Source organism: Oryzias latipes, chromosome 2 (assembly GCF_053564925.1).
Source record: "Oryzias latipes strain Hd-rR chromosome 2, Olatipes_Hd-rR_3.1".
Lineage (NCBI taxonomy): Eukaryota > Metazoa > Chordata > Actinopteri > Beloniformes > Adrianichthyidae > Oryzias > Oryzias latipes.
This window is the reverse complement of record NC_136238.1, coordinates 46,131,846-46,159,367: the sequence shown is the minus strand read 5'-3', so window position 1 is coordinate 46,159,367 and position 27,522 is coordinate 46,131,846. Positions and strand designations below refer to the sequence as shown.

At 43.0% G+C, this 27,522-nt stretch overlaps 1 protein-coding gene, 1 long non-coding RNA gene and 1 pseudogene across 24 annotated transcripts in view; 1 reads left to right on the top strand and 2 right to left on the bottom strand.

The window, feature by feature from the left end:
* The window catches only part of LOC144988999 (NLR family CARD domain-containing protein 3-like), a 292,143-nt gene that overhangs the window by 127,616 nt on the left and 137,005 nt on the right, over positions 1 to 27,522 (bottom strand). The gene's annotated exons all lie outside the window — the stretch shown is intronic.
* Positions 95 to 22,322, top strand: LOC144989432 (uncharacterized). Of its 21 annotated transcripts, XR_013653616.1 has the most exons (12): positions 95 to 236; positions 420 to 712; positions 1,829 to 1,917; positions 1,991 to 2,037; positions 2,173 to 2,274; positions 2,422 to 2,545; positions 2,744 to 2,815; positions 5,258 to 5,359; positions 5,449 to 10,967; positions 11,053 to 19,987; positions 20,584 to 21,054; positions 21,371 to 22,322. It is a non-coding gene; the product is annotated as an uncharacterized LOC144989432 (long non-coding RNA). The 21 variants fall into 21 exon arrangements; XR_013653619.1 differs by lacking the exon at positions 1,829 to 1,917; XR_013653601.1 differs by lacking the exon at positions 2,173 to 2,274 and having other exon boundaries at positions 2,740 to 2,815.
* LOC144990759 (small nucleolar RNA U3) lies at positions 24,443 to 24,726 on the bottom strand (annotated as a pseudogene).

The following is a 27,522-nucleotide window of genomic DNA, read 5'->3' as shown; positions in this document are numbered from 1 at the left end:
TAACCTGTATGTATTTTTTGTCATTCCGAGATGTGATTTGCTGTGTAATCTGTCTGTATAATGATCCATCCAATCAGAGATAAGTGGGTGTGTCCTAAGAACGATCTGAAAAATCGTTTCACTGCCGGGCAGAGAGAGTCAGACGTTGGTGAGGAGCGGAGCTGACGCTGAATTCTTGGAGCTACGATGGTTTTCAGAGTCAACTTTCTGTTTAGAAATGTGGAAACTGTTGTTATGTAAGTAATAATTTTCTTAAATGTGTTTAACCGCTCGTTTTATTCATTACAATATGCAGCTAAAAATGCTAATTGCGACTAGCGTTAGCATGCTGTAACGTGTTGGTTAGTCTATGCTAGGTAAAAACGACCCAAAGCAAATTTCCAAAGTTCTAAAGGGGACTTTTCTGCATTTGACCATAGCCGAGTCTATCTGGACCCTGTGGGAGACCGAGCACACCTGAGCTGAGCTGATTCCAACCCCCAGGCCTCAGAGATTCCCGCCTCCTCTGTCCCGCTGCACAGTCGGATACCGCTGAGTTTGCCTGCAGAGATTTTCTCCCGCCAACAGTTTCTAACCATCAGCTACGTGAGAACGTGCACGTTTCTTTCTTGCTTGCTTAGCAATTGAAAAGGCCCTCTTTGGTTTTTTGCCACAACGCAGCCGAGCATCGATCAGGCCTGGAAAAAAAAAAGACTAAACCCTTTTCTTCACTGTAAGGAACTTTTTTTCCCGACGCTTAACTGTGTGTGTGGACAGTCCTCTAGTGACATGGGATGGTGTTACATCTGTGTGTTTAGTTGATGGAATCCATGTTACCCAAAAACCTGGTGGGGAACAAATAATAAATGGATATAATGGAAGCAAGTCTTTCAGTACGACGTCGTTTTAGGGCCACAAAAAATAAAATAAAAAAATACGCGATTTTAAGTCGTAAATTTACAAGAAAAAGTCTCTTAAATTTACACTAAAAAACCTTGTAAATTTACAAGGTTAAAGTGGAAGTGAGCATACAGTGCAGCAGCAAGTGAACGCAGCAGAGCAGACCGACTAAACCTTGTTGAACAGGTGAGCTGAATGTTTCTTGATAACGTTCCAAATGTCTGGAAGCTCATTAGTTTGATTTACAATTATTAAGGTTTTATTCATTGATGGTTGGTTTGCAGGATCTCTCCAGCCCGTCGATGAAGTTCCCCGTAACCCTGCAGATGTCCACCTTCATCCTTTCTTCCTCCATTAAAGACCAGATCTCTACGTCTGTGTGACGCTTCCATCTGAGGAGGAGGAGCACTTTTTGGGCATTTTCAACGTTCTAATGCTAAAATAACAGACTATTTTCATTCTTCTTTATTGTTTTATGCTGAAACGGGACATTTCATCTGGAGGAGGGGGCGTATGGAACACTGTTTACTTCTGCATTGGTGTTCAGATGACAGGTTTATGACGTAAGGTGACGGATGAACTTCAGGTTATGTGAATGAAAAGGAGAATAAAGGCTGCAGTGATCCTCTACACCCAAACGTGTCTCTGAGTTCAGAATCTGTTTTTTTTAAACCTATCTGGAAATAAAGCTTCACAAAAGGCTCCACATATTTCATCTTCAAGCTAGGCTCCGATAAACGGAAACCTTTGGGGATTTTTCCTTGTTCATCTATGAGTTTTTCTTGTAAATTTACGAGATTTTAAGTCGTAAATTTATGAGATAAAAATTATGAGATTAAAATCTCATAATTTAAAAGTTATAACTTTCTCGTAAATTAACGACTTAATAAAAGTCTTAATTAAAAAAAATTCTTGTAAACTGGCCCTAAAACTCTGTCGTATTTAACAGATGAAACCAGAAGAAAGATGGTTGACATACTGCTGCTGACATGACAGAGAAGAATGGCTAATTCATCATCATGGCTTAGTAGACTCAGTGTATGATTAACATGTCATTCTCATCTTTAGCAAAGCATGAAGCATTCAACTCATTTATTTCTTTGTATTGCAGGACGTCACCACCAAGACATGTGAAAGAAATGTCTGCCAGGGGGAAAGGTGAGCGTCTTTACCGTCTTAGTGACCCTTTCTCCAGGACCGGTTATGAGGGTCACACCAAAAATGATCACATTAATGTTAATAGGCGTTTGACCTGTAAATGGTTTTGAAAGGTACTTTTTAAATATTAAATAGATAAAAAAGTAACGGAGAAAGCTGCAAACCAGCAGTGAGTCGGAAGATCTCCTCCTGCAGCTGATAACCCTGACAGTGGAGCTGAAGTGGATGACAGCATTGGTAGAGTTACAGGCAGTAGAAACTCTATTCCTTTTCTCTAAATTAGGACAGTTTCAACTACCGTTTTGCAATAGTTCCCATTTTTTTCTTTTACTTGTCTGACTTTTGCCGATGCTCCACTTGAAATAAATGTTTGTGTATTCACAGGGTGGGACAGTGACCTCATCCATTCTGCTGCTGTTGCACCTTGTTCCTCCTTCTGCCCAAGGTTGTAAAAGACCAGGAAGTGTCTGCTTCCCAAGCAGAAAAGCATTTGGTGGTCTTCAAGAAGGTGTGTTTTTATTTTCAGCAATGCGCCTGGTGCTGTCATGTTGAGAATACATGTGCAGATACCATGATTGATTAGCACCACAAATGTTCTTGTGCCCAATTACATTATTTCCCAGCTCTACAAGTAAGTTTTGGAATGAAATGTTACTGCAGTGTCATTGTAGAAGCCTCACTGTGTTTTTCATGTCGTGTCAGACAGGAACCAACATTCAAGAACATCTTGATTGCATCACGACCAGCACTCCACCCGATCTCCTGGCTGTAGGACAAAGTAGGAAAGAAATCCACCAGTTCTATCACCCTTTACACAAATGTCATCGCTTGCAGGTCGGCTTCCTCACTTGGTGTCTTTGATGAACTTTTCAAGGCAAATTTTGTTTTTGCTACAAAGTACAACCCAATGCTACGCAGCATGTTGACATTCATCCAGACAACTGTCTACAACAACGATGTTGGGAAGTGAAGGAGAGCCCCCGTGTTGCAGAAGTTGGGTCCGGGCTGCTTCATTAGCTCATGAACACGTCTATTTGAGATGAGGTGTTTGTTTGTCACTCTGAGTTGAGTTCAAATACACTTGTTGGGCATTTATGAGTAGATCATGGTAATGTAGATGGGAAAAATCTACGACTTAAATGTGCTCAGACTGGATGTGGTCGAGTACTTGGGACTTTTTCTGGATTTAGAAAAACATTTAAACACCAAACACATGGACAGAATTATTAACCATTGGGTTTGGTTTCTTTTTTTCTTCCACTTTTCAATAGAAATTCTATGTTGGACATAATACAGGGCTCCAGACTAACTTTTTTCACTAGGAGCACAGTGGCCCCTAACTGAAAATTTTAGGGGCGCAACCAGAAAATTTAGGGGCGCATACCGTAAATCAATATTCTAACCAAATCTACTAACTTCCACTGTATTACTAATAAATACTTTAATAATAGATGCAGAAATTACAATGTGCTGTTTCAAATGCAGTGTCACATTTTATTCTGCACTTTTGAAGATGCAACAAGAATGTAAACTGACAACAGCATCGCTGTCATGACAGAACAATTAGTTAAGAAAACTGATGGAAATTTATCTTGGTGACACTAAATAGGTGCAGCCAAGATGCACAATAACCGTGTTTGAGATCACCCAGGTGAACTCAACGCTGCGCAGATCACCTGGTGTGAGACGTATATTATTGTTTTTGCTCCAACATCAACTGTCAATCATCACAAAAATATCGCGAGAAAGGGGTGGGAGCAAGGGGCAAACCTACCCGGACACAGCTGGAAACTGAACTGACTGAAAGCTGCCCTGATGACTACAAAACAATGCATTATGGGACATGTGTCCTGATGGTTTTTGTAGTGCAGTGATTAATTAAAATAATTTAAAATACCAATTCATTAAAAAAGGCTACATACATCACAAAACCTTAAAATAATCATAAAATATATAATAAAACAGATCATACTAAGGGGGAGAAGAATATTAAAACTAAATTGAATGTTAAGGACAACTCCAACTTCCTGTTCTTCAGTCTTGCTGCAGATTCGCTTTCATCTCACAGCCCCCCCGCCTGGTCTCCCCAACGATCCAGGCGAGGTGCTGGTTCATCTCAAACACGTCTATCGTTGCATTTTCCCCACGTATTTTCAGTGTGTCTAAAACTAATGTTGTTTTTGCTCGAGCGTGTTTAAAGTTCAAGCCCCGTTAGCTGTCAGCATGTAGGTGTGGGACATTTATGCTCCTCAGCTGACCATCTCCCGCGGGAGCGGTGTGCTGCCGTAACGGCCGTGCATAACCGTTTGATGCGCCGCCGTAACCGTAACCAAAACCTAAACCTTCCTCCGGGTCTGTGCGGCCCAGAGAAAGTTCAGCACGGACTGCATGTATTTAGAAAATTACGAGCGAATAAATACGTTGTAAAGGAAAGTAAGGAACTCCTTAATGTGGCCCGGGGAGGGAGGGGGCTGTCCGGTGTCCTGCTTTCAAACCCTGTCATTGTCACGACCCCCAAGAGTCATTTACCCCACTGTGATTGGTTGGTCAGCTCCGTGCACGACAATGAAAAAGTGTCATTCATACAAACTGGCAAACTGCAGTAACATTAAACCTTCATATTAAGGCGGGGACCGCAAAATATCATCTTGGGGGCCGGAAATAGCCTGCAGCCGCGAGTTTGAGACCCCTGCTGTACACTCTCGCCCTGGTACACTAGCCGCAGGTCGGAAGAACGAATCAATAGTTCGCTTACCCATAGCTCAGACGCACATATCAGGTTGTGATATTTATCTCAGTTTCTTTCCCACAGATTTTTACGCGTGCTCGATTATCTCTAGGCCCCTCCCCCTCCACGCATTTTAGCCACTCACAGTGACTTTCCCTATTCTTCTCACACGCAGTGGCCGCCTCACAGACAGGTATCACGCGCGAGTGTACGTGCTCGCGTTTGATGAGTATGTGCGCGAGTGTGTGTGTTTGCCTGCGTCCGTGTGGCTTGCGTCTCATTGATTATTTCATTGATCATTGACGTGCCCCTTCCACGTTTAATGTATAAAAAATACGGAGGGTGGGGGAGGCAAATTTACTGGTCGCACATGTGCGACTGGATGTAAAATTCAGTCGCAAACTCTCAAATTTTGGTCGCAAAATGCGACCAATTGCTCGCAGTCTGGAGCCCTGTAATATTTAAAAAGTTGCCATGTTTTTGTACTTGAAGGTTGTGGTTCAGCTGCCAAACATTTCATGCAGTCGGCCTTTGCTGGTACACAGCCAGATGGGATGGAATCCATGAATTGTCTTTCTACTGTCTCAACTTCAGGTTGTGTGCCCTATCTCTCCTCTTTGGGGGACCTTCAGCATAGCACACAAAGTCTCTCACTAGGAACTAAACATGGTTGGTCTCTGCAGGAACCTTCCCACACGTGGACATATTTACCTGTCAGACACGGTTCAATGACTGCTGGGTGCGTTACATAACTGGACCTTCTGCAGACTAGGACCTGGTTTGGAAACAAGACACACAGTGCAAACACAAGAGGGTCCGGCTTGAATGTTGGACCTGAAGACAGAAATGGCATTTTTGATCAAACTGTTGTCAGTCTTTGTTTCTACAGTCTGTGTGAGTCTCTTCATCTGTTCTTCTTATTTGGTCTTATGTTAAGACGGCTGCCTTGCATTTTTTCAAAGTAAACGTTCAACAATGACTTCCACAACTACTGGCTAAACTTTAATAATAATAATAGTAAATACTATTTTAAATACAATCAATCAATAAATAATAATAATAAATACTATTTTAAATACAATCAATCAAATAATAATAATAATAAATGCTATTTTAAATACAATCAATAAAGAATAATACTAAATATTAGTTTTAATAAATAATAATAATAAATTCTATTTTAAATATGATAAATTATAATTAATAATAGTAACAAATACACATTTATTTTGTTACATGTCATTAAATAAATAAATTTAAAAAAATGATTAGTTAATGACTGTTATTTTTGACACCCTCTTCCCCGTTTTCTCAGCCTGAATGGTGAGAGGCCTATCTTTGAATGAGTGCTCCAGAGAGTCCCAGAGCTCTTCACCTACATCTAAGGTCTCATGGTCTTATAGGAGCAGCTCCAGGCCCCCTTTCTCTCTCCCCTCCTTGACGGTATTAGTTTTAGCTGCACCTCCTCCACGGCTTGGATGACAACCTACAAAAACAATTTTAGTAATTATTTTCCAACTTTGTACAGTAAACCCTTGTTTTTCGCGGGGGTTACGTTCCAGAAAGAACCCGTGATAGGCAAAATCCGTGAAGTAGAAACCTTAATTTCTTTTTACAATTATTATACAATTAAATACTCTATTATACATTGAAAAGAAAGAACAAACCATTTTACAGGCTCAAGCATTTGTTTCACAAATAAAAGTACTTTAGAAATGTTTTTTTCAACAAATAACTTCTGTTCTGTACTGTCAAATAATAATTTTAATCGTCAATGTGAACAGAAGGCTTCAAATTGCGGAGATTAGCCCCGCCCACCGCGACCCGAGTATTGGATTAAACGGGAGGAAATTAAAATGATAATGAAAAAAATTACAAAGTACAGTGGGACAAATAGTGACTCAGCTGTATTTCACTGCTCTTCAGACTGAGCCGCTGCATCCTGACTCCGCTCTGCAGTGTTTTCTTCTTTTGAAGCCCGCGGTGCAGCTGTGTTTGTTCAGGAGAAGAACATAGTGATTGACAGTTGATGTCGCTCTTTTTTCTATGGGTTTTAGAGAAACTCGAAATTGCAAGATGATTTGCACGTATGTAATGTAAATTTGGCGAGCTGTTTTACGAACGTGAACATATTAAACTGCAACGTTATTGACGCACAGGTAGAGAAGCGGAGTAACTTTTTAGCCAATCAGAATGCAGAACACAATGCACCATGCAAATCCGTGAAGTAGCGAAACCGTGAAAAGTTAACCGCGTTATAGCCAGGGATCACTGTACATGTCATTTTACAGTGTTGTTTTCATTGTCATTTTTATGGTTTCTATTGTGGTGTAATTTGTGGACTGATGGAACCCACCCACCAAAGCTCCACGCTTCATGTGGCTGAGCCTCACATGGCCACCCACTTCCAATTTAAACAGAGATGTTCACCTCTGCCCCGTCCTGTACAGTGAGAAGTTATTTTATGCACACACACAGTGTTAAGACATTTAGAAGTACCTGCTTGGTGTAATCGAAGCTGCCTCATTGGAACATTGTTCCTCCCACTCTTTATCCTCCTGATTGCAAACACCTAATGAAGACAATTAATTACATGTTCTGTTAAGACAGATTGTGAGCATTTAGATGACTCGTACGTCCTTACCTCCAAAACTTTTCCCTCAATGGTGAGGAGGGGTTTACCTTCTACCTGGTCCACACTTATCAGGGGTGTGACCACTGATGGAGGATCCAGGAGTCTGTCTGCCTCCTGTTCCAGTGACTCCAGGAGATGTCCAATAGAAGGCCGTGTGCTTTGTGGGGAGAATGTGATAGGGGGGTATGTCCCTGGAGCCTATACTCTTTCATTATATAATATCTTCCCACAAACACTTTGGAGGCCAGTTCCTCGAAAAAGGTCACTTTTTCTACAGAGTGACGGTCTGTAATGACTATCACTTTATTATTTTTAGTAGTTAGAGGGACAGATGTATTGCTGGAAAAGTCCCAGGTAATTACTTTGGACTTTTCCTTCTCCCTTAAAATGCAGATGTGCAGCGGTGGGGGGGCTGCATATGGGCCACTCTGTGATGTTAATCACCTGTCTCAGTGCCATTCTGAGATGAGAGAAAAAAAAGACATGAAATGTTATCCAGCAATGTCCTTCAGTTATTACTACATAATTTAAGACAAGTTGTTACCACTTAGTTTAAATTAAGTATCCATACACATTAAAATACATCTAATAATATTAGCTTAAAAAAGACATTAGTCATATCATTACCCTAAAAGAGTCAAAAAATCTCTTCTGAAAAAGAGAGGAAAAAAAATATTTTGAAAAGTTCAAGGACCAAAAGTCATAGCTAGAATAACTGAAAGAGCTGAACATTTTAATAGTTAAATGGTTAAAATAGGTTAAAAAATTGTAGAGGGAGTTAAGCGCCGAAACATGGCGGAAATAGGAAAACAAAGGGTTGAAACCAATTAGATTTTAGGTATTGAAAATCAGAGGTCCTCAGAATGAAATGACAGAGAAATGTCAGAGCAACGTTGATTAAAAAACGTTGAATTTTGGCTAAAAACGGCTTCATCTTAATTCATGAGGTTCAAAGTAGCAGAACTCACAGTGTGACCGGAACCTTAGAGAACAGTCCCTGGCAGTGCTGGTCTGAGTAGCCGGGGAATCAAAGGAGGACCCAGAAGTTTCCTAAAGGATTCAGATGAAAGATGGCTTGATATGCTTTTAAAATTTTGAGATGCAGTTTTACCGGAGTGGAGAGTGTTTGCTTTTCTTCTTCAAGCTCTTCCACTTTTTTCTTGAGCTCCTGGTTTTCCTTACATAATCTAAACCGAAATATAGACCACTTTTATTGCAGTTTTTATTCATCGTTGTCTTAAGAATTTGTGCAAAGGATTTCATCAAGAGGTCCGTTTGCAAACTGCAGAATTCCATTCTTGGGTACCAACTCGTTCATCTCTGTCTCAAGTTCGCCCATTTGTTTTTTCTGCTCCTCTACAGAGAAGGCTTTTAAAATAGATCAACAGAGTTGATCAGAGTGGGACTCTAAAGTTGGCCTGGGCGATAAATCGATCAAATGAATTAATTCGAATTTTTTGTTACGGGCGATTTCAAAAATAACTAAATCGAGTTTTTATGTGGCGCATTTTTGGCTCCCCAGAGCTTCCGTAGCGTTAGTATCACGGCGACACGCGACAATCGACACACGAAGCAGCTAGCGACAGCATGGCTACCGGTGACAATGGGAAGTTTGTTCCCAAGAAAAGAATAAAATCATCTGTTGTTTGGAACTGGTCTGGGTTTACTGCCACAGACGTGGAGGAAGAGACCCCCCCCCACGCTGCCTAAAGCCCATCGGAGTCAAAGGCTCTCACGCGTGCTCGCGTGGCACGTGCCATCACACACACACACACATATACTCATTCTACAACGCCTGTATAGTTGGTTCATTAGTTAGTTAGTTGTTACTGTTATTTGTTCATAAAGAATACTGCGTTGTAATTATTACTAGTACCTATATATTCATTTGCGACGCGGCCGCCGTAAGATTTTGTTTTCGGAGGGGGGGGGGGGGGGGTGTGACCGCTGCTTCATTGTCATCTTCGTGGAGAAGACGGGTTTATTAATTGAATTAAAACCTTCCAGCCCAGATATGAGCTGTATTGTTAATCTTTTAGAAAATGGTGCTGCTGTCAAGGTGAATGTTTGTCTCCTTTTAGTCTAGACTACAAAGTGGGACTTAAAACACAGCTGGGACTTTGAGTAAAGAAGTAACCTTTTTGTTTAGGATAAGTGAAAACAAGTTTAGAATAACGAAATTAAACAAAAACAAGACAAAAGTTATATAAAACAGGACACAAAATTATTTAAACACAAGTCCAAAAAGGGAGTAAGAAGAAAAATCTTATACTCAACTTTGATTCCAAGAGCGTGTTTATTTATTTATTATTCATCCCAGAAATGGATGTTACATTTGTCTTGGGTTTGATTAAATAAAAGTAACATTTGCTTGAACTAGTCTGCCGTTTGTACGTATTGCTTTCCTTAAGTGGGGGGGGATCGGGGAAAAAATCGGAAATCAAATTAAAAAAAATAAAATCTGAGATTTTTAGCCCATATCGCCCAGCCCTACTCTAAAGCCCTTTTACAGCAGAAGTGCTCAGCCCTGGTCCTACAGATGTACAGTCCAGCCCGGAACCACAGCAAACAGCAGGTTTGTCTGGACCAGGCAGCTCTGTTCTGCAGGAGTATTAAAAAAAAAAATGAAGAATGAAGAATTGAACCAATACCTGTCTATATAGTTATCTGAGGAGGATGCGGCTGTGGATTCCTGAGTCATTATATGAACAGGAAAATCTGAAACAAAATGTTCAAATTGCTGAATCAAATATAAACAGTGGGATAAATAATATATTCTTCCTAATGAAATGGAGGTAAAGAAGTTTGTGACTTGCATTAGCGTGCCAGGTAGGCATGTAGTCCATTACTCAACAACACTGTCCGTTAGAGGCCTGCATTGGGATTGAACGCAAATCTCGCGGGATTGGGTGGTTTGAATAGTGCTGCGGGCGGCAACCCCCCCCGCGGGATCAGTGTTGCCATGAATATCTCATGAATATATAATAGCGGACGACGTTAGGCTGTTTAAGGCTGTTGGAGTCTTATGTACTGAAGCTCCGTGAACACCACTGTCACTGGCCACTGTCATCTAACCTGTTGGGGGTGTGCAATGCCCCGCCTCTTAAAAATTGTGTTCTTTAAAGCCTGATACCGCGGTTACGTGTGGGAGGAGCTACCAGCTAAAGTTTTGCTCTGATCGCTGCATTGAGCGGTGTCTGTGTGCAGCAATGCATGGTAGACACGGAGAATGTGGAAAAACTGGAAAAGGCTAAAAGCTAAAAAAAATGTATTTTTCCGTCAGGTAAAAAATTATTCATAGATTTTTTCAGCTCTGTTGAACCATTACAATGATTTTTTTCCTCCATAAATTCCAATGAAGAAAATGGAAAAAGATCAGAAGCGTTCTTTTACACACCAGCCTTATTGAACTTGTTTTACTTATTTACTTCTCCAGTTTCCCCCGTTAGGTTTGTTCCCTCGTTTATGGCGTCCCACGATATGTGACCATTTGACCTCCATCACGATCCATTCCATACTAATGGGTTTTTTTGGGGACATTGCAAATTAACCAGGACCTGTCTAGAGGTAAAAAAGAAAACCGTCTCGACTTAACTGAGAGCAAGGATCCCTGCATCTGTCAGCTTCATCCTTTTTCTCCTCTTCTTCACAGATTGCCAAGAATTCCTGGGAAAATGCTGAGTTTGCACCCGCATGTCAGGCCCACATTGGAGGAGCTTCTTCTGCATGCGTCCGTAGCTGACAGGAGGAGAAAACGGTCCTGTCCATAACTAACCCGGAACGACACATTGAGGGAAGTCCCATCTTCTTTTCCTTTGTGTGTGGGTTCACTCCATGACCCATCTGAGGAAAGATGACGCCGCTAAACGAAAGTAGAAAGCTTCCTCTGTAAGCTTCTCCAAGCCGATCAAACTAATTGTTAATCTATTATCTCTAAAAACTTTTCCATACTACATGTTTTTGTGTCACATGCTTGTTGAAAAATAGTAAAAGAAACCCAACATTTCATAAAATGTAAACTACTTCATGATAGGAAAGAAATCTATTTAAAAAGCACATCTTTCCCCAGATGTTACTCTTAAACTTTTACCCCCCCCCCCCCCCCCCCCCCCCAATTATAATGGGGCGGCTGTGGTGCAGCGGTAGGGCGGTCGACTCATGATCGTAAGATTGCAGGTTTGATTCCCGCCTTGCACGCCCATGAGTCGAATTGTCCTTGGGCAAGACACTGAACCCCATCTTGCCTCTGGTGGTAGGTTGGTGCCAGTGTTTGGCAGCGGAGCGACCATCAGTGTGTGAATGTGTGTGTGACTGGGTGAATGGGTCTGTGACTGTAAGGCGCTTTGTCCTTGTAGAAAGAAAGGCGCTATATAAGTATACGCCATTTACCATTTATAATGCTCAAACTTACAATAAACACCAGGCTGTTTCCAGCAGACCCCCCCGCCCCCCCTTCCCCCTCTAGGATGCACTAAATGAACAGAGGATCCCCTCGTGGTCACTGAAGTAAATTTGACTGACCACGGCCTTGACAGTGAATTTGGAAGTTTTTACATAGACATGATCTATGATAGTTTCCCCCCTCTCTGTTGAGGGAGAAGTGACATGCTGCCTGAAGCCTCTGTCCGTCATCAGATTAAAAATGGAAGAGGACTTCAGGATGTCTTCATTAAAATCTCCCATCACTACTACTGATTCACTTTGAGTTTCTAACCAAAGTACTAAATCCTGTAGGTGGGACCTAAACAGCACTACAGGATAGGAGGGGGGGTGATACACTACAGCTAAAACTAAATTTAGAGCCAGACTCCTGTAAACAACACACTCCAAATTAAGGTCTGGCTTGTCCAGAATTTGGTAGTCTCCTCCATCCGTACAGTAGATCCCAACCCCCCCATGTTGCTGGCTCTTCAGGCCAACTAATGCTGGGTTGGTTCCACTGTAGGAAAGCTGAAGCCGTCCATTTGGACAGCTTCTAAGGCAGAGCTAGGGGTCAGCCATGTCTCTGTCACAGCAATGCAGTTAGGCTGCAGCTGATAGGAGACATGTCTGCACAATCCCTGAACATTCAGCAGGAAAACTCTAAAAGAAGACGGGTCACATCTTCTTTCATCACTCAGGAGGGGGGGCATCTTCTCCAGAGCAGCCTTCGCATGTTTATTGCAATAAATCGCCTTTTCCTTAAAATCCCGAATGATTAACCCCTCGATGGTCCTGACCCGACTCACAGCAACATACACCTGTCCAGCAGCAAAGATCTTATTGAAGGAGACCACAGCCTTGTCCACGGTCAGGCCTTGTACCTTGTGGACGGTACAAGCCCATGCCAGCTTGAGTGGGAACTGTCTCCTCATCCCCCCCTTTTGGCTCACCTGCTCTTCCTCTGACTCTATAGCAGTGGAACCAGGCAAGTCGGCTTTGGCATACCTCCTCCGAGCTATTTTTCCAATTTCCTCATCATCAAATTTCACTTAAATGTATTTGAACCCCCCCTCTTTACAGAATTCAATGTGGGTGACTATGCCGCAGATGAATTCTAATTTGGATTCTTGGCCAGCCTTGACCTTGGGGTCCGTACATTTGGGGCATTTCTGAATCTTTTTGTCATTGATAACAAATATTCGGCCGGATGCTGTTTTAAGAAAGTTGAAGTGACATTTGGTCCCCCCCTTCTTACACGACTTTGTGTGGTTCCTAGAGTGCTGCTGGACAGCCAGAACAATTTCCTTCAAAAGTTCAGCCCAATCCAACTGGTCAGCTGTCTGGGTTCTCCCCTCCTGTCTTAACACAGTGTCGAGGAGATTTTTCCAACGCATGTCGGCTGCAGAGAACGAACAGAACCACGTTGGAATACCCAGCTGACGAACACAGGCCAACAGGTCCTTCTGTGTTGCCTGCCAGAATGCCGGAGTGCCTCGAATAGGCCGGAGGAAACAAAAGCCCTGATCTGCTTCCAGCAGCTTCTTCAGGGTTTTCTCAGAATGTGCATCGGCACTTACACCTTCAGATGCACTTCCTGATTTTTCTTTTCTGAGAGCCACAGACACACTAGAAACAACCTTCTCCACCTCCGACATGTACTGTGCAAAGAAGATGTACTCGACGTTCTGTGCAAACCTACCGTCAGCATGGAGGATCCTGTTAAAGTAACGCGAGAGAGTCAATTTGAACCTTCTGTTTTCATGGTAAACGTTTTTAGCATCGGGAAAGATGACAGGAAAACATTTAGCTTCATTTTCTCGATTTGTCAATAGTTGGACCGGATTATTTCCTTCCGCCGGGGCCAAATTCAAAATATCCTCAAAATACTGGTCCAGGACTTCTTGGCCGATGTCCACTGGGAACAGAGCAGAATCTTGGAACATGCAGTGATTCTGTCTGTCATGGAGAAGCTCATCTTCTCCATCATTGGCCTCATCCTCTTTTTTTTGTCCGCCTGATTTTCTGGTTCGTTTCGATTTTCTTCTTCTAATTCTTCTTTACAAAAGTCATTGAGCCAAGCTTCATTAAAGTCTGTCTTTGTAATATTTATTGTTGCGTTTCAAATATTGCAAGGCTCGCCTAATGTGCATGGTATCCACAAACTGATACTCATAATGACCTTTGTAAGTCAGTTTACGCTTTAATTTGACGCGCAGCAGAGACCCTTCCATGTCAGACCGAGGCAGCACATTGGTCGTTTGCACCACGTTGGCAGGAACACACGTGATTGGGCCGTGAACACCATTCTGCCCACCTTTAGGCAGAGCAAGCATCTTCATGAAAGGTATATGCAGTGCAATCAGATGCTGCTCTAAACTATTTAAACAGGCCAACTCAGGTGGGACAGGACACACCTCCAAGTTGTTACCGACCCACTCAGGCGGGGTCAGACCCCTCTTTAACTTGGAGTCACAGCTGTGGCAAATCCACAGAGCGCTCCTCGCCGTCCCTAAAAACAAACACGGGCTCTCACAGTCCATGTTGCAGTGGTGCAGGTAGTCCTCACTAATGCACACATCTGCAATCTCTGCCATCTTCACAGATTTGCTGTACGTCTCCCTGACACACAGCAAAACCTGGTGATGAAACAGAAGTCTGTTGCACACACAGCAAACAAACTCTGGACCTTTTTCCACCTCTTTTAGGAAGTCCTGCATGACTTCCTGAAAACTCTCTGCCTTCTTTTTATTCAACTGCCTCTTCTGTTGAACATTACTGATGACACTCTTTCTGAATGCAGGATTCTCCCTGTGTCGCTTTTTGTTTGGAGTCTTAAATTTAAGTTTTTGTGTTATCTTTTTTATATTTGCCAAAGCTCTGAGCTTTCACCTTGGTCCTGTGAGCGGAATCGTCTCTATATTTTGTTTTCTCTTTTGACTCAAACATTTCTCTGTAATCCTCATTTTTTAAATATGATACTTTTAGTTGCCTCCTTTTTATTAACTTGACTTTCCATCTGTAACTTGCATCTTTCATGTATTTTTTCCGAATTACGTGCTTTAACCGTTCCCTCTCATTTTCTCTGTAGATTTTTCCTTTAAACTTCTTTTGCTGTTTATTTTTGGTATACCAAGTATTTAGAAGCAACTTTTGTGCATTTGCTCTGGTTGTCAATTATGGAAGTTGTCTTTATGCCTGTAGAACAAATATCATCTTTTTCATGTGAACGCGTGTGATATGTTTTTGGTTGTTTGTTGGCAGAGGGACAACAACCAGCACAGCGGTCTTGTTGTGGATCTTTTACACACACAACAGTCTAAATGTGTACCACCACAATTTTCTATATAAATTGCGTTTTGACGTAATTGTCGACCGCTGCTCTGGTGCCGAAGCCACCTGCCATCAAACAATACAAAAACGTTTCCTCCTACTGAAATAAATCAGCCGTGGCTTGAATTTCTACGTCTGTGGCCCAAACACTTACAAAACGCATCCTAGATTTGGTTATGTACTCAGCCACAGAGGAGAACTCACACCCAACTACCCAGCTGTACAGATCGGGGTTCGTTTCCAATTGTTTCACGACGGCTAACCGAATTTTTCTGTGGCTGTTTTGGGATCCGGTCACAGCCTGAGAGATGGCCCTAAAGTAACAATTTCCATCTCCTATGATGCTTTCGTTGGTGCAGGGGGGCCCTAACAAACCAATGGGAGGAGCAGGTGGGGCATTAAAATTTTGGAACTCAATATTTAACATTGAGCACAGAGTCTGGCAGACATCCAGATTTAAAGGGTTAATATAGAATGACATCCTGTTCCTCCACAGCAACATCATCCAATTTGACTTTCTTCAGGCTTTCACCTGAAGGGCCTGCATTATCACTCACTATCAATTTTTCGTTTTGTTGCCGCCTTTTTAGCTTCTACAGTGACATCTACTGAAGTGTCATGGAAGAGGCTCTCTTTGCAGAGGTTCAGGTGGTTACTTTCTGCAGGACTTCCTAAGAAAGGGTCAAACGTTTCTGAAGCAGAAAAGAGAACCACACCAACTATTTCAGACTGAGTCAACACAATGCCCTGGACTGACCTCTGCAGGGAGTCATGAACTTCACCCACAGAGTCAAAATAATACACCTGTTCACTCAGGACTGCGAGAATGGGAGTCTATAACAGCCCAGCGTCCATTCTCAGCAATGACGGCACACGTGTTCTCAGACAGCGTCAGCAGACACGTGTTGTACTGTGCCGTCATCCTAGCCAGCCCCTCCCTCAGGGGAACCAACACACCCACATCAACAAATTCACCCGAATTGATTTTAGCATCCCCGCTAACAATTTCCCCAAAAACACAGGACAGTTCAACCCCATCTACCACTACTTGATCTGGAAGATCAGTCGCTCTCAGAAAACCTGCAGAGTCAGTGATTTTGTTCTGTCCGAGTAAACCTGATCTCCAGCAAGCAGCACAGAATCCAACTCACAACTGTCCCACTGAAACACACCTTTAACAGTGTGCTTGGCAGCAGCCACCAAAGAGATGGCCATGCACTGCCGCCCACTGTTGCTCCCAAACAGCTCACTGCCCTGGTGGAACGATCCTCTGATGCTGGGGAACTTTAACGTACCAGCAGCAGGAACAGGACCAGGCTCCTGGACCTCAGAGGTTACCAGCTCATCATCCGAGGAGCCAAACGTTACACCAACCTCCATGTCAACTGAACTATTGTCTGACACGGCCTCAACACTACAACTGGCAGGAGCAGGAACCACCTCACTAAAGCTTTCAGAGGAACCAAACAAGATTACAGGGTCTGAACGTGGCTGAACCGCACAGCAGATGCAGGAAGGAGAACAGCTCTTACCTTTGCTGCTCTTCTTACCTCCTGCAGCAGGCCGTCCACGCTGATGCTGGTCCTTTAGAAAAATAGAAAAGAAACATTACTTTCAAGGAAAAAACATAAATGTTATTTTTCTGTATTAAATCATAAATCGAACCTGAACACCTAAAATCAAATTCATAAATGCACTCGTCATTAATTTAAGGCTTTGGAAGCATTTTGATCATATTTGCCCAAGAATCATGTCTGTTAATAAAGGAGCACACAACAAAAGCTTAAGTAGGAACACAAACAAACATGTCAAACTTAAAATGACCATAAATAAAATCACTCCTAAAGACTATTGAGCTTTTCCCTTTTCTCCTCTCACCTGGTCCACAGGCCGCTCCACCGTCATGTCCTTGGTAGGAGACCTAGGTGTCACCCCCACGCGGTCCCGCACACAAACATGTAATGTATTTAATGTCAGAATTTTACCATAAACTAGGTGCCGCAGCATTTTGACTCCAGCACAGTCCAGATATGACGGGTAGAATTTGTCCATCAGATCCAGAATAGCAGGGCTGAAGCGCACGGGCGACACCGAGAGAGGAGCAGCCTGTGGAATAGAAAACATAGAAATGTTATCATGTGGACACAACAAACACACTGCAGTTTTATTTTTCCTAAAACTGACCTGCTTTCTATGGATAAGAAGAAAAAAAGAACTATGTAGACACTTGAGAACTATGTAGACTCTAGTCCCTTCCTTGTCCCACAGACCTGCTCTGCACACGCCACTTCTGGTCTGGCTTCACCTTGAACACATGTACAAGTTTAAAACAGGAAAATCATTTCATTTGTATAAAGTGAGCTGACGCTTACCTTTGCCTTCCCTACCTTGCAAGCCCACTCAAAAGGGTTGGTTGGAGGAGGGGACACAGGGTGCTCCCTCACAACCAGCTTAGGAGCGACTCGCCGCACGGCAGGCCGGGGCGACGCAGGAGGAGGCGCCTGGACCTCTGGCTCCACCAGCTGCAGAGCAGAGTAGTTCCACAGCAGGGAAGCCAGAAGGACCATCCCTCCATCGTCACTCAGGTGGACCTGAGAGACACCCCTCCCAAGATTTGCTTATATAGATATGGTTGTACTTATCGTACTGAGAAAAGCTGTCTGCATCAAAACAACCAGAACCATCAACCAACCCCATCGCGGGCCCACAGCGACAAGTCGTCCAAGTTGAAGTGCTCAGCAACAGACAGGTACTTAATACCTGCAGCGGAGTGCAAGTTTGTGAACCATTCCCACAGACAGTAATCTACATCCACCGCCATCCTGTTGAAGTCTTGTTGAAGAAATGTCTGCAGTGAGACGAGGCGGGAAGTCAGGGACGAAGAGCTGGCAAAATAATCCCACAAACAAACAAACCAGAGTCTGCTTGAGTAATCACACTTTCTGCTGCTGCCTCACCTTCTGTTCACCTTCTGCTTCTCTTCATGCAACGATTAAAACAGCTGCGTTTGGTAGCTAGCATCAGGAAAAAATGACCATCCTTTAATGTTAAAGCTAACTACAACACGTAGCTAAGTCAGGAATAAATTACACAAATGCAACACTCATTTACACAACAGAGTTATACAGCACAAGCATTTTCCTAAATACTCCCAAGTTTATGTTCTTCCAAAGGCGGACTAGCTAACGTCAGAAAAAACGGCCATCCTTTGAGGTTAAAGCTTCTTTTCTCAAAGAAGTCTGACAAAACCGTCCATTCGGTCAGAAATCCCTCTCCCTCCCCACACAGACTAAATGTAAAAAATAGATAATAAAAAAAATTGCACTCTGGTTTTCTGGAGTTCTAGTACCTCTTTTAGTGAAAGTAAAACCTGTCCAACACAAAAGGCCTTCAGCTCTGATCTGTTTGCTCAGCTGTTGGACAGAACAAGCTAGAAAAATAAAATACATCCATGCAAACAACATTAGCCATGCTAATAACAGAGATAGCTGGGGATCAACTTAACTGGAATAACGATCAGCCTTTATTTTGTCTGGACCCGACTGGTAACACAAATTTTTATTTTTATTTTCTTTGTTTAAAAAAAAAGTTTTGTAAACAGATTTTTCTATAAAAACAAATACAAAATTCTGTTTTTTCTATTTACTGCTAAATGCATATTTGAGAGTTGACAGCTGAAGCTGCGAAGATGGTGATGAATGTTAACACAGTGAAGAAATGTCAAGAAGTTGAAATATTTGCTAAAACTCAGCTAACTTCCTTAAACTTAAATGACTTTTGCTATTCTAACTGCTTAAACGGCAATAAATGGTACTAAAGATAAAATGAAGTCGTAAGTAGTTCCTAAATAAAACTTGAGGAAGAGACTAAAAGGTAGACTTGTAAGGACATAAATAATAATGCTAAAGATTTCAGAAATGGACTATTTTAGCACAAAACAAATGTACTTTTAAGGATTTGAAGCTTCTCTTCATTCAAGGTTAGGAAAATAGCCAAATGTTTGTGCTACTAATCATGAGGCTACAGGCAACACACATGTTAATTTGGTGGCTGTGCTTTAAAAGCCCTCCTCCCTGTTCGGACATGAACTCTTGTTGTTGCCATAAATCAAGGCATCAGGAAGTGGAAGCAGGTAGGTAAGGTAAGCCAGACTTAGTTCTCCGATCTGAAACAGGGAATGGGAACTTACGAGGAGACTCGTTCAAAGTTCCCTGTAAACAAGCAATCGGCCAGGCTTTGGGACATCTGTGGCGTGGCGGCAGTAGTCTGCAAGAGTGATGTGACTTTTTTTTCACCTAGATCTGCCTCCTCTCAGTGACAGGATTGTTAAGCTGCCTTCCTCCGTCATGTACAGTTAAGGCTCCTGCAAACTATTTGTTTCCTTTTTTTTTCAGGAACGTGTCTTGGCCGCACGCCCTTCTCTCCCCACAAATAGGGGATTAAAGCTGCTGCTTTGCTTTTATTGTTTTTAACCGTGATTTCTGTCCGGGTTTTCACCCCCGCCACGACAGAACGGGCTGGAGCGAAACTCTCAGCTTACGGAGACCCCTCCTTGCTGTGGCATCTCACCGGACTGTGGGCGGCTTCACCAGCTGATCTGCGGTGGTCGGGCGGTTTACCATCCCCCCTGAACACTAATCACCTTTTTATCTTTATTTTTAATTGTGTCTTTTATTGATACTGTCAATTTTATTCTTGTTTCAGGAGGTGGGAGGCTGAGGTGGTGGACTGCTGTGTCTGGTGGGGGGTCCTTGTGTGCTGTGTGGTTTCCATCACGTGTGCAGTGATACACAAAAGGGTGTTTGCTTTAGTTGTACGTTGTTTTAACCACCTCGGTAAGCTCCTCCTCCAGAATATTTTAACTGACTTTTATTAAGGATTGTTGTTTTATTAAAATGTTTCTTAACACTGTTTTAACTGTAGCAAAATTCATTTATAAATGTCTAATTTGACAATTGAAATGGATCAACAGAAATGCTTTTTCATTTTCAAAATGTAGCTGCATCAAAGGACTCAAAATGAAAATGAAGCTTCAATACCTAAATATGCATTTTTTATTTTCTACTTAAAAAACGCTTATTCTATGTTGTAATTAAAGCGAAAATGCAAAGAGGGGATAGCATTTTTATTTTCACATCCATCACTTGGACGCACCGTGGTTTATCGTAACCTCCCTCTAGACTAGCTTTGTCTTTGGACTGGCAGACGCTTTTGTGGCCTGCAGGATCTTTGCAGCCCCCAAGATGATATTTTGTGGCCCTAAGTTTAAAGTTAGTGCGTTCTGCCAGTTTTTTATAAATGACTTTTTCAGTGTTCAAAGATCTGCAGAAGAACTTCTTCTTTTCTTGTTTCAAAGCTGTCTGCTGACATTTGTTCTCCACAAAGTTCTGCTTGCAGCCATCAGCTCTTCTTTGTGTCTTTGCTCCAACAGACTCCTTTAAAGCACATGCAGAAGAAGCAAACGTGCACGCTCACATGCACTCTGAGTCGTGCTGCTGTGTTTCAGCAGATGCAGCTGAGAGTCCAGCGGCTGATGTTTGTGAGCAGACAGTGACAGAGTCCTGCTGCAGCTGGATGCTGCTCTGACAGACACATCCTCCACAAACATCCTCACCTTTTCATCCACAAACATCATCACATCATCCATCAAAGGATGGACTTTCAGATTTTCTTCAGCTCTGAACTCTTTAGAAGTGAAGGATGAAAAACATGAACTTTGTCTTCAAACTCAACTATTTGTTCTGGATTCAGGTTGAGGTTGTGCAGTTTGTCAAAGACCAGCTGTGCTGTTCTGGTCTCAGCTCTGAAGTCCAACCCGTCCCACCTGACAGAACTGGACCTGAGGTTCAACAACCTTCAGTATTCTGGTGGAGAGTCCAAACTCCAAACTGCAGACTCTGAGGTCAGTAGAGGGTTGGAGTCAGTCCAGCTGCTTCCAGATGTTTGGTCCTAAAGTTAGTCTGAGAGCAAAGATGCAGAGTTTCCTGTGAAGCTGCAGCTTCTCAGTGAAGCTCTGAGGAGAATGATGACAGGCTTCAGGACAACAGTCAGCCAATCAGAGCAGCAGAAGCTCCAACAGGTGAAGATGACAGGAAGCTGCTGCTCTGAACAGGACTGAAGCTCCTGCTGCTCTTTCTGCTGCTGTGCTGCATCACTGACTGACAGACCAGGATCAGGAGACACTCCTTCATCTCTGGCTCTACACTTTCTCTCTGCAGTTGGAAGGGCTGGTGAGTCTGATGTTCCTCCTGGAGGAGCAGCAGCAGCAGCTGGTCTGCAGAGATGTGGTGACTGGACGGTGTTCCTGGGAGGTGGAGAGCAGAGTGATGGAGGAATCAGAGGAAGTGGAGATGAGTGTCAGAGCTGCAGCAGGAACTGATCTGAGATCACCTCCACTGTCTCTCTCAGCATCAAGTGGACAGTTATTGTGCTGCAGCTCCCCCGGTGGACTCATGGAGAACTGCACTTCCTCTTCTCATTCTAACTTGGAGTGTTGGGGAATCTTCCGCTTCTCTTCTCTCTTGTGTTGCCATAGTAACGGATGTCATTCTTCCTGTCAGCTGACGTCTGTTTATCTGTTCATGAAGCTGTTTGTGTACATTATTGTGACATTTTCTCCAGATGGTTGTAATAGTTAGATTATTTTTTTCTTTAGTTTGAAACCTCTTTCCTCTGAAATAGTTCATGCAGGATTCAGCCTCTATGCTCACATTTTTCAATGTTATGTCATCATTTCCACTTTGATACACCTTGAAATGAGGATTGAAACATCTAATGCCAAGTCAGCAGTTTAAAGAACTTTACTGCTGCACTAGACAACACTGTCTGTAGAGAACAGAGGGGTAAAAACAGAGAAAACTCAGGAGACGTCCACATGTGGATCCCAGGACTTACTCTGCTGTGGAAACATTTTTACAAACTCAACTTTAAGATTAAGTTTTATCAACCCGTTTTCTTTATAAATAATTTTTTTCCATAAGAATGTTTTGTTTTCTGCATTTTATGGTTTTCTTTGGCATTCAACACCAACTGCATTGAAGCAGGAGGGAGAAGGGAGACACCTGCTGGCTGTTTGCAGAACTGCATCTTAGTGTCAAAAGGCTTCAAACTGAAAGCTGTCTGTCAATTCCTGCAGCCTGATTGGATCTAATAAATGCTCTTTTGAATCAACTCTGTGTTTTCTATTGATTTCTGTCTTTGACTCACAAACAGACTTGAATCTTTAGCCTTCCCCCTCATCCTGTTCCAGCTTTTCTAATCTTCATGTGTTTGGTTCCTTCTCAGTAGAAATGGGTTGGAAAAGAGCTTTGGAATGTTCAGGTGGTGCTGATGTCTTTCTAGATGGGGGTGGGCAGAACAGATGAGAGCCCCTCCCTCCTGATTCAGAGGGGAACAGTGGGCAGCAGCTGAAAGGAGGGAGTGGAAATGGGAAAAGTTCTCTGCAGGTTTCTCCTTTCCAAGAACAGAGGGATACGACTCCATGAACAGCAGAAGCTAAAGAGTTGGAAAACATGCCCAAAGCTGCAGCACCACCTGCAGAAAGATGCTTCCTCTTCAGGCTCCGCCCCTCCACATCAAGAAAGATCAGAGTTTCTGCTGAGCTGCTATTGGAGCTTTTAGGGGGTCACATCTTTAGGAACATTTGCTGTCAATCAAACCAGGAAGTAAAGTGTTGTGAAAGTAACCTGAAATTAAAGTAAGTCTGAGATAAGATTGAAAACTGTATTTTATGGGCGACCATCACTCAAGTTGGACAATCCTCTTTCGAATCTAAAGCATTTAGATCAAAGCATCTTCAGGTCCAAATTTTTCTTCCTGGACTTTCCATCATAGAATGAAGGATAAAGGGGTTTTCTGACTGCGGTGCAGCAGGGACTGCACAGCAGTCCCTGCTGTGCAGCTCTGTCCTTCCCCTCTGTCATGTGTTCATCCGTCCACATGAGGGCGCCGTCTATGTCATGCCTGGTGAGCTGGAAGCCAAGAAAAGGAGGGAAAAATGGAGAAAATGAAAGACCTGAGGAAAGCTGTAGTTCAGCCTTCAGGAAGAAAAGTTTAGACCAATAATTACAGAAATAAAAGATAAAAAATGATTTTATAAATCTGAAAGTCACCAAAGTGTTTAACAAACTTTTTTATAAACTGAAAAGGTCAAATGTTTGCGTGTTGGAAGTCCCAACCTGACAGATGAGCAGAATAATAAGGCAGGCAAAGCCGTAACACTGCCCCCTGGTGGACAGGAACGCAGCAGTGCAGCTTCAGGATGGAGTGGCTTCCAACAGATCAGATCAACGTTCTGCTCTCTGCTAAAGAGGCAGAACGTCTCCTTCTAAGAAGAATCCAGAGTTCCTGATCACAAACATCAACTGAAGCCCAAATCAGAGCTGATCAGACTGCATGGAGCCCAAGCTCCAGAAAAGAGGAGAGAAGAAGAAGAAGAAGTCGTCCATATGAAGCTTCACCTTAGAGGAAAAGAGGAGCTGCTGAACTAAAGTACTCGAGTACTGAGGAAGACTTTCAAGCTCTGATGGATTCTGTAGAACATTTGGAACTAGAATGTAGAAAGTGCTTCAGTTCCATCAGCTGTCAGTCTGCAGCAGCTTCATCTGCTGCCTCCATCCTCTCTCTGTGAGTCTCTGCAGAGTTTTTCTGCAGCTGCTGGTTTTTCTGCAGCAGCAGCAGCATCAGAGCCAGAGAGCCAAAGAAAGTGGAAAGTCTGAGAAGGAAGCAGCTCTGAAGCTCTGCAGCTGACGGTGCAGCTTCAGGACTCATGAGGAGGAGCACATGCACGGCTCTGATGCTGCTGAACGTCTGACTGAGATGATCCACATTCAGAAGAGAGTTTCAGAGTGAAAGACGTGTGGAAGAAGAGAATCCTGAAGGTTTCTGTGCAGACATGAACTCAGTCAGAGAGCGTCTGAATGTTGGAGGATCCAGAAGAAACCAGGAGCTCATGAAGGTGGTTCTGTTGGAGCAGAGAGCAGAACTCTGATCCCAGTTTCAGGAACAATGCAGGCTCATGTTCTGGACTGAAGAGTTCTCCTGAAATGTTCTGTTCAGACTTCTTCAGGATCACATCTGTGTGTGAATGTGGAGCTTTGTCTGAACCAAGCTGCAGCTAGTTCACTTTGAAGCTCCTTCAGGCTCACACAGCAACAATGACAAAGACTGAAGCTGCTGTGCTGCCCTCTAGTGGCAAACATGGCATCTGCAGCACACATTTCTACTTGGTTGTTTTCTGCTTTCATGAAAAGAAACAAAAAATATTTAATCTTAATACAAACCAACAGTCCACTCAGACAATGTTTCCTCCTTCAGTGTCACATCCAGAAACACTGAACAGTCTTCATCAGTGAAGAAGATTCTCATCTTCTCTCCAGCTTCCTGCTCTGAAGGAAACATCTTCATTCATCATCATCATCATCATCATCATCATCATCATCATCATCATCATCATCATCATCATCATCATCATCATCATCATCATCATCATCATCATGGACAGCCAGACCAACCTCTGTAGAAACACAATCCTCTAGTTCCAGACTAAAGAAATGATCCCTGAAAGTAGAGTCTTAGTGAGTTCTGGATGTTGTTTGTCCTCTTCTGTCTGCAGACAGGAACTCCTGCTCCTGGTCTCCTCCTGCAGATCACAGACTCACACCTCCTCCAATCAGACTGCAGCTTGTTTCTGAATACAAAAAAGCATTTTAGTTCTTTTCAATCATTAAAGTAATCTATCAATGAAATGTTGAAATAGCTTCAACTCCACCAAGTATTCCCCAACATCTGTGTCCAGTTGTGTCAAACTATCTTCTTCTCTGTTGGGTTCAGCTGTCTCAGAGATTAGTAGTCATCCTCAAGCCTTCATCTATCTGATCACAGATGGATTGGTCCTTCTGGAACCTTATCAGACGTATCAGGAACCTTCACTAAGCCTCATCCTATGTTCATCTTTACTCTCCATGAAGTGACTGCAGCAGGAATTGAGAGACCAAACTGTTGACTTAGCAGTCTGTGATCTGCAGGAAAGGGGTTTATTCAGACATACCTCTGGTTTGTCTGAAGATTAATAACCCCTCTTGTTAAAGTAAAATATGTCCAACACAAGAGGCCCTCAGCTCTCATATGCCTACCCAGCTGTTGGACAGGACAAGTTAAAAAAAGAAGAAAAAAGGAAATGAGGATCTATTGGTGAGTCACAGTCCTGGAAACATGAGTTGTGCTCTGATGAAGACGCCTGATCCAAATGTGGAGTTTTGAAATATTCTTCATGAGATTCAAACTGACTGAACACAGAGAGGCCCAGAGTGACCCCCATTTCTCCAGTGGCTGACTCCGCCCCTTAGGACGTCCCCCTGTGTGGATCAGTGGAACCTGCTGCAAATGCAGGCTCTGGTTCTAACTGCTGGATCAGAAGTGGAATGGGAGCTGTAGTGGTGTGTCTGCAGCTGGATGTGGAACACATCACGGAGGGGTCAAAGGTCAATGTTGTCAGTCTATTCTCCAACAATGCTCCAACATCTTCAAAGGTTTCTGGTCCCAAATCCAGAGTGGAGCTGGTAGGACGTGATCATTTCAGCCTCAGATTTGGGATCTGTCATCTCTCTGCCACCGTGACACCGAGTGATGAGTTCATGCTCCAAAGCCGCCCCATCGCTGGCTTTAGGGACTATTCCAAAAGCTTTCAATGATGGCGGGGAATGAACATTAGGAACAGATGACGGCTTGAAATGTCTGCTGTTGGTTTCTGATCCAGACAGAAATTCAATCAAATGTCTGTGAATACAGGATTTCCTTAGAATCTTTGACTCTAGATTCAGATCCATCTGCTTCAAAGGATGAAACTGCAGCTAAAAGTCTTTCAAAAGTCCAAATCCTCAAAGATGAAACAGAAAGTTCCTAGAAAGTCAAATGAAAAACAATCAGATTGTCTTAGATAAACCCGTTTGGAAGTTAAAGCATAGAAACAAAGAAAGTTCCAGAAGCTAAAAGCCTGAAATCAAGAAAAGTCCAAAGAAAAACAGAAATCCACATTTGGATCAGTAAAGACATGAATTCTCCAGAAAGATCCAGAAACAGCTCTGAGCAGCAGCCATGAAGGGACTGAGAACAGACGGACATCAAAGCAGAATCCAAGCAGCACCTTCATCCTGATGAAGCTCCGCCCTCTGACCTTCAGCAGTCATCTCCAGGCTCCGCCCCCAGTCTGTGACGGCTGGATGATGCTGTCCTCCACCTGCAGCTGGACCTGGATGTTCTCTCAGACCATGTGGCCTCATGGATCAGAAGGTTGAGGGTTCAAGTCCCTTCATGGTTGAAGTCAGACAGAAAGTGAAGAAGAGGGAACATTCAGAGCAGTTTCTGTGCTGTTTGCTTCCTCATGAGTCCCGTCTAGATCAGGTCTGGATCCCAGTCAGAAAGGGATCAGGAAATCTGCAGATCAAACCTTCATTTACTGAAATGGAAAACATCAACTGACTTTCTACACATTCTACTTCCATTCATCAAACTCCAACAGGAAGAAGATTTACAATCAATCAAATCTGTTGATTTCCTGACAAACCTTGTTTTCTCTTCCTGTTTGAATCTTTGATTGTTTTCAAACATGAAGAGAGTTTTTTTTTCCTGTTTTTAGCTTGAAATTTCTGTTGAAATGTAAAGGTTCATTCAGAATTCCCCAGTGGCCTCATGTTGGAGGAGGGGCTTCTGCTGGGGGCGGAGCTTGAACACACACCGCTTCCTGGAAGCCAAACTCAGGCTAAGTGGAGGAAAAGTTGGGATTTGTGGTGTTTGTAAAGATCTGGAATGGTTTCCTCCCACAAAAAGGCCTTTTTCTAGTTTCCTGCAGATGAATTCTTTTCCTGCTGGGAGTTCTCATCTGGGTTTGCAGATTCTTAGTTGGAGGAAAACTTGGAGCAAATTCTTCCCAGAAAAAGGATTTTCTCTGGAGTGAATTGACATGAACAGAGTGAGTTTGGACTGAAAGCAGCAACAGGGAGGAGATGTTCATCAGAAAACAGCTTTCTGGAGGAGTTGGAAGACGTCAACAGTCACAGTGATGGTGAGGAGGAGGAGCTAAAGATGGAGGAGCAGCAGGAGGAGGTTCTTCACTGAAGGAGAGCACAAGTCCAGCTTGTCAGTGCTTTGCTGATTGGCTAGTTGGATGTGTTCTTTGATGAGCTTTTCAATCTGACGTCTGCTTGGAGGACTGTTTTCATCCTTTTGGATGATTCCACTATTTGAACCAGACCTGGAACTAGAAGAGACTCAATGAGAACAGAAAGACAAGAAAGGATCCAAACCAAACTCTTCTTCTGTCTGACTTCAACCATGAAGGGACTTGAACCCTCAACCTTCTGATCCATGAGGC